Source organism: Bos taurus, chromosome 3 (genome assembly GCF_002263795.3).
Source record: "Bos taurus isolate L1 Dominette 01449 registration number 42190680 breed Hereford chromosome 3, ARS-UCD2.0, whole genome shotgun sequence".
NCBI lineage: Eukaryota > Metazoa > Chordata > Mammalia > Artiodactyla > Bovidae > Bos > Bos taurus.
In genome coordinates, this window is record NC_037330.1 from 74,449,399 (window position 1) to 74,463,940 (window position 14,542).

The 14,542-nt window shown below is 39.0% G+C and overlaps 1 long non-coding RNA gene across 1 annotated transcript in view; it reads right to left on the reverse strand.

The window, feature by feature from the left end:
- Nucleotides 1–5,743: 5,743 nt before the first annotated feature.
- Nucleotides 5,744–14,542, reverse strand: part of LOC132344892 (uncharacterized) — a 105,342-nt gene continuing 96,543 nt past the window's right edge. Inside the window, exons 3-4 of the long non-coding RNA XR_009493959.1 lie at nucleotides 14,203–14,297; nucleotides 5,744–6,722 (exon numbers count right to left, since the gene is read on the reverse strand). This is a non-coding gene — a long non-coding RNA (uncharacterized lncRNA). The remainder of the gene's footprint in view (nucleotides 6,723–14,202; nucleotides 14,298–14,542) is intronic.

Genomic DNA, 14,542 nt, shown 5'->3' on the forward strand with positions numbered 1-14,542 from the left:
TGAAAGGAAAACACAACTCTGGTGAATAACAGCCAAGAAATGGAACCATATCCTGCGGGGACAGGAAGGATAAACATGGCACCGTACTGTTTGGAGAAGTACTGTTATGGGATACAGATGTCACTGGCACCCATTCCTTTCAGAGAGTACATATTAGCCTAGAAATAGGGATGCGTGGGTGGTAACAAATCATCCTCATGTGAAACCAGGATAAAACCCATTGCCCTTTGTTTCTATTCCAGGGAAAACTAGCCAAGAGGTTAATGAGGAACTAAGGACATTAGATCACATCCTTTTAATCCATATTTGTTTATTTACTCTTTATTTTGTATCATAGATTGTTAACAGGCAGATGCATGTCAGCATTGTGCTAGCCTCTGGCAAAACAGTGTAGCCACCAATAAGCTGAAATCAAGTTGGGAAATAGCCGCCCATATGGTTTAGTATAATATAAAGTTTCCTGGAGATCATGATCTCTGGATTAATTTTGCTTTACTTTAATACTGAACAGAAATTTAATTCCCTAGATCATATTGCATCACCCTTGTAAAATTTGTTCTTTGCTAACACATACATATGCATCCATACTAATTACTAAATGATGAGTGTAAATTAAACTTTGAGGGAAGGGGAGGTAAAGATGGTATGAAAGTGGGAATGGTGTCAAGCCAAACAGAAGAACTTGCATGAGCAAAGACTCAGAGAAACAGTTCAGTGAACTGAGCAGATTACCAGTGGTTTTGAGTGGTTGGAATGCAGAAGAAATTAAGTAAGAGGATCATAGAATTTATTGTCCAAAGTGGGACACTTTTAAAAGTGAAGGAGGATGTTAAAATAATTAAAATTATATAATTTAAAATATTTATAAATTGTCATAAAATTATTTTTTAATATTGGTGAACCTACAACACGTTTTCAACAACTAATTTAAAAAATAAAATTCTTTCAAAAATTGAAATAAGATAATCTTTGAACATTAAAACAAAAAAATCTACCATTGGCTATCTGGATGTTACCAAGTATAACATTAAGCATAATTATTCTTTTTTAATTATTCATTTTAATAGGAGAATAATTGCTTAATAGTATTGCGTTGGTTTTTGCCATACATCAACATGAATCAACCATAGGCATATATATGTCCCCTACCTCCTGAACCTCCCTCCCAAACCTCCTTCCCATCTCCCACCCCATCTCACCCCTCTAGGTTGTCACAGAGCATCAGGTTTGAGCTCCCTGCATCATACAGCAAATTCCCATTGGCTATCTATTTTACATATGGTAATGAATATATTTCAATGTTACTCTATTTGTCCTACCCGCTCCCTCCTTCACTGTGTCGACAAGTCTGTTCTTCATGTCTGCATCTCCATGGCTGCCTGACAAATGGGTTCATCAGTTCCATCTTTCCAGATTCCATGTATATGCATTAATACACAATATTTGTTTTTCTCTTTCTGACTTACCTCATTCTGTATAAAAGGCTCTAGGTTCATCCACCTCACTAAAACTGACTCAAATGTATTCCTGTTTATGACAGAGTAATATTCCATTGTATACATGTATCATATATTTGCATATATGATACATAAAAATGTTTGAGTTTAATTAGCTGGCAACATTAAATACTTCTTCTTTACTCCCTGAGACCGAAAGGTTGAATAATCCCTACTCATTTTTTTTTCTAATTAGCAAATACTCAGCATTGTGTCTTTGAAAGGGAGATAATAATTAAATGGTAGGTGATAGTTGTACACATGCAACACTAGTTATAATTATATTATGCCTGGAAAGGCCTGAATGAAGGAAGATTATTATTGATTGTCTTTCAGATTTAGCTACATATTATAAACAGAACTCTCTTTAATAATATATATGCCACTCATCATTACTAGAAAAGCTGAAAGTATAAAGTAGAGTAAATCTATCTGACCTTATTCAACTGCAACTATTAATAATATTTTATTTAATAAAATGAAAAATCCTGCACAAATACTAAACCAGGAAGGGCTTTCTGATAACCTTCATAATTCTGAATTGTTCTAGGCAAAGTGGATATGAGAGCAGCTGACAATTGAGGAACATACAAAGCTGGACAAGGAAGCAAAGGCCAGATTCAGATCCTAGAGGACCTCATACACTTTGTAAGGAAACTTGGAATTAATAAAGGGGAAGCCACTGCAGAACTGCAGAGAGAATGGCATTTAGATAGAACACTCTGGCTGTTTTTGGAAGATGAATTTTGAGGAAGCACAGATATTATATTTTTAATATAGAGATAGCAAACTGGAAACCCATGATAGCACACTAGAACCTGCATCCAATCTATATCAGTTCAGTTTAGTTTAGTCTCTCAGTCGTGTCCGACTCTGCAACCCCATGAACCGTAGCACCCCAGCCCTCCCTGTCCATCACCGACTCCAGAAGTCTATGCAAACCCATGTCCATCAAGTCGGTGATGCCACCCAACTATCTCATCCTCTGTAATCCCCTTCTCTTCCTGCCCTCAATCTTTCCCAGCATCAGGGTCTTTTCAAATGAGTCAGCTCTTTGCATCAGGTGACCAAAATACTGGAGTTTCAGCTTCAACATCAGTCCTTCCAATGAACACCCAGGACTGATCTCCTTTAGAATGGACTGGTTGGATCTCCTTGCAGTCCAAGGGACTCTCAAGAATCTTCTCCAACACCATAGTTCAAAGCATCAATTCTTCGGTGCTCAGCTTTCTTTATAGTCCAACTCTCACATCCATACATGACCACTGGAAAAACCATAGCCTTGACTAGACTGACCTTTGTCAGCAAAGTAATGTCTCTGCTTTTGAATATGCTGTCTAGGTTGGTCATAACTTTCCTTCCAAGGAGTAAGTGTCTTTTAATTTCATGGCTGCAATCACCATCTGCAGTGATTTTGGAGCCCAAAAAAATAAAATCAACCATTGTTCCCACTGTTTCCCCATCTATTTCCCATGAAGTGATGGGACCAGATGCCATGATCTTCGTTTTCTGAATGTTGAGCGTTAAGCCAACTTTTTCACTCTCCTCTTTCACTTTCATCAAGAGGCTCTTTAGTTCTTCTTCACTTTCTGCCATAAGGGTGGTGTCATCTGCATATCTGAGGTGATTGATATTTTTCCCGGCGATCTTGATTCCAGCCTGTACTTCGTCCAGCACAGGGCGTCTCATGATGTACTCTGCATATAAGTTAAATAAGCACGGTGACAATATACAGCCTTGATGTACTCCTTTTCGTATTTGGAACCAGTCTGTTCCATGTCCAGTTCTAACTGTTGCTTCCTGACCTGCATACAGGTTTCTCAAGAGGTAGGTCAGGTGGTCTTGTATTCCCATCTCTTTCAGAATTTCCCACAGTTTATTGTGATCCACACAGTCAAAGGCTTTGGCATAGTCAATAAAGTAGAAATAGATGTTTTTCTGGAACTCTCTTGCTTTTTCCATGATCCAGCGGATGTTGGCAATTTGATCTCTGGTTCCTCTGCCTTTTCTAAAACCAGCTTGAACATCAGGAATTTCATGGTTCACATATTGCTGAAGCCTGGCTTGGAGAATTTTGAACACTACTTGACTAGCATGTGAGATGAGTGCAATTGTGCAGTAGTTTGAGCATTCTTTGGTATTGCCTTTCTTTGGGATTGGAATGAAAACACCTTTTCCAGTCTTGTGGCCATTGCTGTTTTCCAAATTTGCTGGCATATTGAGTGCAGAATTTCACAGTGTCATCTTTCAGGATTTGAAATAGCTCAACTGGAATTCCAGCGTCTTGCTATATATTTTTTTGTTTAGATTTGTTTTGTTTTGTTCTTTGCTTGCTCAGTGCTAATATGCATTGCATTTAACAAACAGAATTCACAATCTAAGCAATTAAAAAGTAAGGAAAAAAATCCAAAAAGTAGGAAATTTCAAATACAATTTGGATTGTTGACTTTTATTGGTAAATTGGAAGGTCTGGTATTATAAATTTGCTTTTCTGGATGAGAAACAATAGTTGGGAGAAACTGAGTGGCGGCTGCCCTTCAGAGTATGGAATACTCTCCAACTTGATGTTCTGTCTGACTTTCATGAACATATACTAAATCTCTGGGCCTGTGGCATATGAGTTGAGAACTTTCAGTATACATAACTTTTGACATGAGCAACACTTGATAAAAATGGTCATAAGAAAGCATCTATCTGAGCCAGGAATGGAATTCTCATCAAATGTGCCAACTTAATGGCACAAAAATGCAGACTAGACAAGCTTTAGGTATAGGCAGGGGTAATACCCATTCATACAATCATTTTAAACATTATTTTGACCTTGTTACAAAACCACACAATTTAACTTTGCCAATAAAAGACCAAAATGTAGAACAATTTCTCCCTGAAATTGCAAGGTATAACTTTCCAGAAAGAAATATCATTTCAGTTACAGTTCACAGGCAACTCCAAGGTAACTAGAATGGAGTAAATCCATTCACCTCCTCCTTTGTTTGGCCCAGTGCTTCACTGAGATATGAAATATGTAGAGTTTCAAGAGGAATTTCTCAAATGAAGCCACCAGCCATTACCCTTCCTACCCCTGTCAGAAGATCTATGTGCTAGACTGGTCATTAACTCCTCTTTTCCAGGACCCATATAATCTGTGACTTCTACTTTTCTGAGTACTTATGTAATGGCTATTCACTTTATTAAGACTTTTAGCCAAAGAGAAATTATGCTATTATTGAAGGTGAAAGAGTATAATAAAAAGGGCATATGCTTTATGTCAACTATACCGTACCCTTGGGGCACTCTTGTGGAATTGTTACAGGCTACAGGAAGAATGTTTAACTCCTTTTAATGCTTTATGAAGCCTCTCATGATCTGCTTATAACACTACAGACCCTTCTTCAGACCTTTCTGCCCCTAACTCAGTCCCCAGTTGTACTTAACTGCTTTCCTCTTCTCAAATACATCATGTTCTCCCTTTCTGTGTTCTGCGCACATTCTCGCCCCAACTTAGAACACTTTCACAACTACCGCTCCCATTTGCTGTGTATTATCTATTATTGTTTAATGACTAAAACCTGTCTGACTCTTTTTCAACCCCATGGACTGTAGCCCACCAGGCTCCTCTGTCCATGGGATTTCCCAGGCAAGAATACTAGAGTGAGTGGGTTGCCACTTCCCTCTCCAGGGGATCTTCCCAACCCAGGGATCAAACTCAAGTCTCCTGCATTGGCAGGCAGATTCTTTACCACCAAGCCACCAGGGAAGCCCATATTATCTGTTTGCTATATAACAATTATGCAAACTTAGCAGCTTTACACAAGTCATACTTATTATCTCATAGTTTTTGTGGGTCAGGAATCTAGAAACAGCTCAGCTAGGAGGTTCTGGCTCAGGGCTTCTTGTGAGGTTACAGTCAAGCTGTTGGCCAGGACTGCTGCACTGTGGGATAGAAAATCCACTTCCCAGATGGCACACTCATATGGCTATAGGAAGCAAAGCTCAGTTTCTTGCTAGCTACTGGCAAAGGCTTCAGCTCCCTGTCATGTGAGCCTCCTACATGATAGACTGAGTGTCCTAACAGCATGCTAGCTGACTTCTCCCAAAACAAGAGACCTTAGAGAGAGCAAGGCAAAAGCTTTGTGTCTTTTACAACCTCATCTCTGAAGTGAAACCCCACTTTGGCCATATTCTTTTACTGAAAATAAGTCAATAAGCCTAAGCTACACTCAAAGGAGGAAAATTAAGCTCCACCTCTCAAATTTCAGCCTGGATGATTATTTCCTGGGTTAGTTTTTTTAATTCTCTTATGGGCTGGTCTCTCCCTGAGCTCTCAGGAGGTACCTCTCCTAAGAGGTACTACATTTTTGGAATCACTCCCTATTTGATGGTCTGTCTTTTGCAGCAGAAAGTAAACAACTTGAAGGCAAGGACCGTGTCTTTTCCACAGTTGTTCCTCCAAGCCTGGCACAGTGTGTGGCCTTTGGTAGGCAGTCAACCAAAGCCTGCTGAAAAATAAATCAAGCCATTCAAAGAGGCGCTTTTCCTACCTTCCCACATAATAAGTAGGGGAAGAAATAAGTTTCAGCATGCACCTCCTGCTGTGCACTGCACTTTGTATACATATTTCGCATTTAGTGATTGATGGAACCTTTGGTAGAAGCATAATTATTTGGTAGAAAAGAATGAAGAATTGTACTTTTACACTCTCCTGACTTTTTTATTACTTCAGAATCTTGGACAGCTTACTTAGACTCTTGGAACTTCAGCTTCCGCTGGAAAAAATTAAAGGATACAATAAAAATTGCCTTGCCAACTAACATGGGTTTCAGTTCAGTTCAGTCACTCAGTCATGTCCGACTCTTTGTGACCCCATGAATCGCAGCACACCAGGCCTCCCTGTCCATCACCAACTCCCGGAGTTCACCCAAACCCATGTCCACTGAGTCAGGGATGCCATCCAACCATTTCATCCTCTGTCGTCCCCTTCTCCTCCTGCCCCCAATACCTCCCAGCATCAGGGTCTTTTCCAATGAGTCAACTCTTCGCATGAGGTGGCCAAAGTATTGGAGTTTCAGCCTCAGCATCAGTCCTTCCAATGAACACCCAGGGCTGATCTCCTTTAGGATAGACTGGTTGGATCTCCTTGTAGTCCAAGGGACTCACAAGAGTCTTCTCCAGCACCACAGTTCAAAAGCATCAATTCTTCAGTGCTCAGCTTTCTTCACAGTCCAACTTTTACATGGTGAAGATCAAATAAGACAATGTAAATTAAAAGGTAAAAACCATAAAACATCTACAAATATAATACATAAATATTATTATTTCTCAAATTCCATAGAGTATGGATGACCCTGCCAAACATGAAGAAGGTGCTTCCACCTTTGGAAACTTAAACAAAGGTAAAACTCCTACCCCAGTGACAACTAATATTTTAAATCATTTAATATTGATGAGTTTATACCATGCGTGTGTTCAAGGCATAGCCCAGGTGCTCAGATACCTTCGTGTCTTCAATCAATCCAAGGCTGCTACAGAGTTTTCAAAATATTTTAGTATAGAGTTATTATAAGTTCACATGTAAAAATGACTGAGGAAGGTTGCCCAAACAACAGTGCAAACAGTGGACTCAAGGCTTTGGTCATTTATTGAGTCAGATGTCTACTAATGCCTGCTTTTACTGTGATCTTAGCTCTCCTCTAAGGGCAGAAAATGTTGTTGCCTGGCATTCAGCAAGTGCTTAATGTTGGTTGAACAGAATTAAATAAATGTCCTTTGTACAAGAATCACTGTTGCTATATCTCAATTACTATAGAGATGGAATGTCTGAGGTTTCCAATCCGGCTGCCTCATTTTGCAGAGAAAGAAATAGAAACTCAATAGGTTAGGTCCCAAGATCATACAGGCAGGCAAGAGCAGGGTTTAGACTCCAAATAAATCTTCTGATTCCCAGTTCTGTGCTGTTTCACCATGGTGTGCATTACCTTCAGCCAATACTGTGCTCTATTCTGGAGCCTATTAATAGAAATAGCCTTGCCACTGTCTCTGCACTTATAAAATGATGAAAATAACACTGACTTACCTAAGAGGTTTGCACAAAGGACTGTAAAATAATGATGTCAATAAAGTAATTAACAAATTTCACAAATTATTCCAATTATAGAGATTGTGGCCAAAATTTATAAACAAGAAGCAAAGGTACATTAAATTTTTCAACAACTGGAAAACTTCAGCTTTAATGCAACAATTGAAACTGTCCATGAAAGGAACTCTGAAAAAGGGGAATGTTACAGTCCCCTTCTTGGTATAACAAGACCTAGGGTGGGCAAAGTGTCCTAAGAACCACAGGAGGGAATTAGCACAGACTGTGCCTTCATTTTGGTTTTCCTGATCATTATTTTCCTGATCTTTAGTGTCTTTATTTTCCTGATCATTAAAGGACAACAGTATTCCACTAAAGAAAATACGTGCTTTATATCACATAGTCACTATGCTGTGGGTCAGTTCTCCAAACTCCACTATTCTGATGACTTTGAAGGAAAATTATTCACAATCCGCCTTAGTTTCCTTGAAAAGACACAATACTCTGGAAACTAATCTGGAAATATTTCAACCACTTCCCAATATCTTCTTCCAGCTATACTGTCATTACTTCTCTTGAACTCCTGATCTTGAACTTGCAACTCATATTTAAAATGGTAATATTCTTTATGGAGCATGATTAAGAGTAAATCATCCATGGTACCTCTGGCAAATAGTTAGCCATGCTGGGGGTACATCAGCTCTTTTAAAAGAGTCTGGCCCTGAGGTGGAAACTATTAAAAGACAGAAGTTTGGTTACCAGGAGAGTTACACTGCTCATCAGTCGACATAAAATGTGATTCATTTTATTAGGTAGAAAAACATTCACTGATTCCATTTTCTCAGCTCTTTGGAGAAACGCATTCTAATCTGTTTTTCTGAGTTTCAAGTGATTAAACCTTCAATATGCCTGACATTTTAGGAAAGAAGCTATAACCTGAACTGAAGGTAAATGGATTTATTATGAGGGCTTTGCATGTCATGCATTAAAGCAAAATCAATACACAAAGTGGTGACAAAACAGTGTGGAGGTTAAGACAAAATTTTTAACATAAGAACTTGGTTTAAAAGCAAGCTTTTCACTTGGCAATGCGTGAACCAGGGATGAAAGCTTAAAACTTCCTTATAAAACGCAGATAAAACACCCAACCTGATGGCAACATTGAAAAGATAAGGGAAATAACTTGAGATCATTAATCCAGTGGCCACAACATACTAAGTGCTGAATAAATTAGTTCTTTTGTTGCTGTTGTTGCACTGGGTCTTTATGGCTGGACATGAGCTTTCTCTAGTCGTGAAGAGTGGGGGCCACTCTTCTTTGTGGTGCACAGGTTTCTCATTATGTTGGTTTCTCTTGTTGTGGAGCACAGGCCCTAGGCACTTCAGCTTCAGTAGCTGTGACACACAGGCTCAGTAGTTGTGGCTTGAGGGTCAGAGAGGTGGGCTCAGAAGTTGTGATGCAAGGGCTCTAAATGCCCCAAGGCATGTGGAATCATCCCAGGTCAGGGATTGAACCCACGTTGCCTGCATTAGCAGGCAGATTCTTATCCACTGCATCACCAAGGAAGTCCAAATTGTGGCTTTTATTATTACATTTAATAAAACTAAAGACCACTTTTTCTTTAAATAGTGTTCCCTGCTCTTTAAGATTTCAAAAGGCTTTGCAATGTATACTTAACTTTCACCATAAATATGTGATGGCTCAATCACAAAACTGATCTAAACTCCCTAAGCCTATTAATGAACTGAGAACATTTATTCCTGTCCCTAAGTTTGGGTCTTTGCTATTGTTCAGACACAAAGCTCTGACCTTCCAGCATATACATGGAAATAAATGTAAGCTCTGTCTCCTCTTTCACTGGGCACATTCAAGCATTAGTCTGAAAAGTTCTGTGATGATAAGAGTGGGGCTTTGAGGGTGCTGGGAATTTCTTCCGATATGGTCCATTTACAAAATCCAGAGCCATACAGCCCCAAAATTACTTCACAACAAATCTTCTTCCTCAGTCAATACAAATTTCAGCATTATGCAGAGAAAAATGCCAACAGAGTAAAAATCCCGGGTAATCTCATTCAATAATATTTTGTTAGCCAATTTAATTTGCTTTCCTCCCTTATGAATAAGCCTAATGACATAAGTATAATGCAGAATGAAAAATTACAATAGTACTTTTAGTGTCATGGCAAACAGCCGATTCCTCCAAATTAGGTTTGCCAGATAAAATACAGGATGCCCAGTTAAATGTGAATTTATGATAAACAACAAATGCATTTTTTTAGTATAAGTATGTTCTAAGTAAGCCTTGGCCTCTGGAGGTGGACTTAGAAAAATCATCAAGGGTATCCTTTCAAATATACATTTGGGACATACAGATTTAACCGTGTGCCCTATATTTTTATTTGTTAAATCAAGCAGTCTTATTGCAACTGAACTGAATCATACTAATCTTTATAGTTACTTATCAACTTATGCTCAGTTGCTTAGTCTTGTCTGAGTCTTTGCAACCCTTTGGACTATAGCTCGCCAGGCTCCTCTGTCCATGGGATTCTCCAGGCAAGAATTCTGGAGTGAGTTGCCATTTCCTCCTCCAGGGGGATCTTTCTGACTCAGGAATTGAACCTGGGTCTCCTACATCTCTTGCATTGTAGCCAAATTCTTTACTATTGAGCCACTGGAGAAGCTCATAACTCCTTGATCACCCTTCAAAAAATCACATTCTGAGACCTCTTCAGACATTTTCCAGTACTTGATTATTTTAGAGAGATGATAAAAATTATAGATTGGAAATTTATTAATGCAATCACTTTTGTAACTTGATTTTATATAATTACCATTTGTATTAATGATAACTTCATAAAAGGAAAGTATAAAAATACAGCTTAAGCATGCAAAGATAATCAAGAAGTAAATAGGCCAGTGTAGGCTTCTGGGAACCAGAGAGAGAGATGCTTTACCCTTATGATTGGAACCAGTTGGATTTTTTTGTTTTTAATTAAGGTCCTTGACCATTTAGACATGAAGAAACTTTCCATTTCAAATCCTGGACTGTTTTCATCAATGATGTCAAGGCAGAGAACTGAATATTTTAGACCTGAAATGAAATCAATATCATGTCATCATAGATTGAAAGGTCAAACTTCACCCATGTTGATTTTGGACATGATCAGATTCATTCCATCAAGGTTTTAAGGCTTCTGTTCTGCCTTCTGTTGGATGATAAAGAGATGAGATGAAAAGGGGAAGTTGCTCAGCTGTGTCCGACTCTCTGCAACCCCAAAGACTATATAGTCCATGGAATTCTCCAAGCCAGAATACTGGAGTGGGTAGCCTATCCCTTCTCCAGGGGATCTTACCAATTCAGGGATCAAACCCAGGTCTCCCACATTACAGGCAGAGTCTTTACCAGCTGAGCCAGCAGGGAAGCTCAAGAATACAGGAGTGGGTAGCCTATCCCTTCTCCAGGGGATCTTCCCAACCCAGGAATCAAAGTGGGGTCTCCTGCATTGCAGGCAGATTCTTTACCAGCTGAGCTACCTGGGAAGCCTGATAAAAGATGAATTCTGAGAAATTCATTCCAAACCCCAGTGAACAGTCACAATGTAGTTTTAAGGGCAGTTCCAACAGAGAATTTTATAGAATCTCCCTCTTGCAGGGAGGCCTCCTTGTGCATCTGAATTGTTCAGTGCGTAAGAGGAGACTTACTCAGATGCAGCAGTGAGCCTCATGTGTGACCTTTGTTTGCTGAGGTTCCTCAAGCCTCAGGTAGGCAATCATCTTCATGACCTCTGGCCTCTGAACTCTTTACCGGAGGATTCCAAGTCCTGCATTTCCTGTACAGTCCCTAGTGGATTTTGATCCCAAATGAGTAAGACCCGATCCTTGACCTCAAAATTGCTGTGGGGTCAGCAGAGCTACTGTCTTAGTCATCAACACTTCTCTATCCATGACTGGTGTGATCTTTACCCATCTCCTTGACACTTAACCTGGGAAAGGACCTCCTAGCTAGCCCCACTTGATCTATCTCAGGAGGGGGACATCTTTGTGGACCCCTCCCCAGTCGAACCACTTTTTCTTTCCCCACAAAACAAATAAAAACAGACACACAGATCATTGAAACAAAACAGACATCCCAGAAATCAACCCACACACATACTGACAATTAATTTACAACAAAGGAACCAAGAACACACAATAGGAAAATGACCCAGAAATCAACCCACACACATATTGACAATTAATTTACAACAAAGAAACCAAGAACATACAATAGGGAAATGACATTCTCATTAATAAATGGTGTGGGGAACACTAGACAGTCACATGAAAAAAAAAAAAATGAAACTGGACCACCATGTTAGAAACTACCAATAGATGTCATCAATTATTTATGCTGTGCCACACAGGAGCATATATATTTTTGCCCTGACACTGTTTACAAAGTGAAGGAACATCCCTAGAGAAATGTCTAAGTTCCAATCCACTATGATTAATATTGCACACAGTACAGAGACTGTCTCTGATACTCTAATATGAGGAAGTCAAAACAGTCTCTGAAGAAAACCTTTCTAGAGGTTTCTTGAAGCTGCAGGGGTTGCTACAAAGACAAGAAAATCAATCCTGAACTCAATCTTTTAATTTCTTTTCATGATTACTTTTCTCAAAAGGAGGAAGCAATTAAAACTAATGCCTGTATTAGTTCCCTTTCCTCAAAATGAACATTGATCAGATTCTATGTGAAAGGTCTGTAACATCTCTTCTGTAATTATTTTAAAATATATTAACAGGGATCTGTGTGTTGTAGAACAAAGAGTTCTGTTTCTGCAGGACAAGAGTTCTGAGTTCTGGCACCAGCTTCACCATTTACAACTATGTGACTTGTTGAAATCATTTCTTCTAGCTGATTCTTTGTCTCCTTTGCAAAATGGACCCATTACTACCTCGCAGAATTGATGGATTACTAAGATCATGCATGCTTAAGGCAAAACTTAATATACTTATACTTAATATACTTATATACCTAATACTAATATATACTTAATACTAGTATATACTTAATACTGCTGCTGCTGCTGCTAAGTCGCTTCAGTCGTGTCCTACTCTGTGCGACCCCATAGACGGCAGCCCAGCAGGCTCCCTCATCCCTGGGATTCTCCAGGCAAGAACACTGGAGTGGGTTGCCATTTCCTTCTCCAATGCATGAAAGTGAAAAGTGAAAGTGAAGTCGCTCAGTCATGTCCGACTCTTAGCGACCCCATGGACTGCAGCCTACCAGGCTCCTCTGTCCATGGGATTTTCCAGGCAAGAGTACTGGAGTGGGGTGCCATTGCCTTCTCCCATACTTAATACTAGTATATACTTATACTAATATACTTATATACTTAATATACTTACAATAAACTGTTATAATTCCTATTCAAGTTTTTACAAAATATAATTGACACAAGCCACAAAGATATCAGAATCACTGAGACTCAACACGAATATGTTATAATGCTTATTGTCTTTATGATATGAAATAAACAGAGTATTCAATGGGATAAGTAGCTTACACTATAAGCAAGGTTATTTCTTTCATTTTTAGATGACAGCCAAAAAAGAGAAATAGAAACATCTTAGACTCACTACTCGGAGAAGGCAGTGGCACCCCACTCCAGTACTCTTGCCTGGAAAATCCCATGGACGGAGGAGCCTGGTGGGCTGCAGTCCATGGGGTCGCTAAGAGTCGGACACGGCTGAGCGACTTCACTTTCACTTTTCACTTTCCTGCACTGGAGAAGGAAATGGCAACCCACTCCAGTGTTCTTGCCTGGAGAATCCCAGGGACGGGGGAGCCTGGTGGGCTGCCGTCTTATGGGGTTGCACAGAGTCGGACACGGCTGAAGCGACTTAGCAGACTTAGCAGCAGACTCACTACTTAACACTAAACTTATTAAATAATCATACTTCCAAATGATCAAAAATGATCAGAAATTGAGATATGATATACATAATTTTGCCTTCCTTTTAAAAGCAGTTTAATTTGCTATGAGGAATGTCAATCCAGTTTCACTATTTGTCATAAGTATTCTCTAGTTCACTTTTTTCCTCAACAATTTCTCTGATGTCTCAACAAACTGTTTTATAGGAAATGTTCAATGTGGCAAATATTAATTTAGCCCTTGTCAAAAGTTGTTATCCATGAACTCTGACATTTTTTTGGAACTTCTAAATTTCAGTTCAGATGGAAATTTAAAAATTCTATTGCCATAGTATAAATTTACCTTCAATAACCCAAGTATTGAGTGAATTGAGGCTATCCAATAAGGCATGTGTTGTGCATAGGGAATAAATAATACTTAAGCAGACAAATAACGATATCAGGCTTCATTTTTATTAGCCACAACAGTGTCATGAATTTCACAACACTATAAAACTTGGTTCTTCTTCCAGCTCTGATTGGGCTAAACAACATGCTCACCTTTTATTTCAGATCATGAAACTGACAACATTTATATCCAGACCGATGCCAGAGGATATAAAATTTTCCTTAAGGGGGAGAAAAAGCCATCTGCTACCCTGTTAGAAGGGCTGGGCCAGCTGCATGTTCATAATTGTCATCTGTAATTGCTATATGGAAGGGAAATGAGAAATTACCTTTTTGAGAGAGGCATGAAGCATCAACAATCTTTTGTTGGCTCAGAGAGCTATTACTTCAGAGTTTTGTTTTGTTTTTAACTTCCCAGGGTTACCTAGAACAAAAAGGAAAATATAATCAAGGATGAAAAGATATCTTTATGAAAATAAGTCCAAGTTTCTTCTGACAAACATTTCTTTGCCCTCTTCTTTCTCTATATAGCTAAGATAAATGCTGCTCATTCCACATTCAACAAATATTTATTGATCAACTAGTAAGCTTCTTTCATTCTTCAAGGCACAGGAAAAAGTAGATGAGGCTCACTCTCTACAATCAAGGAGCACAGTGTCTTTGGGAAAG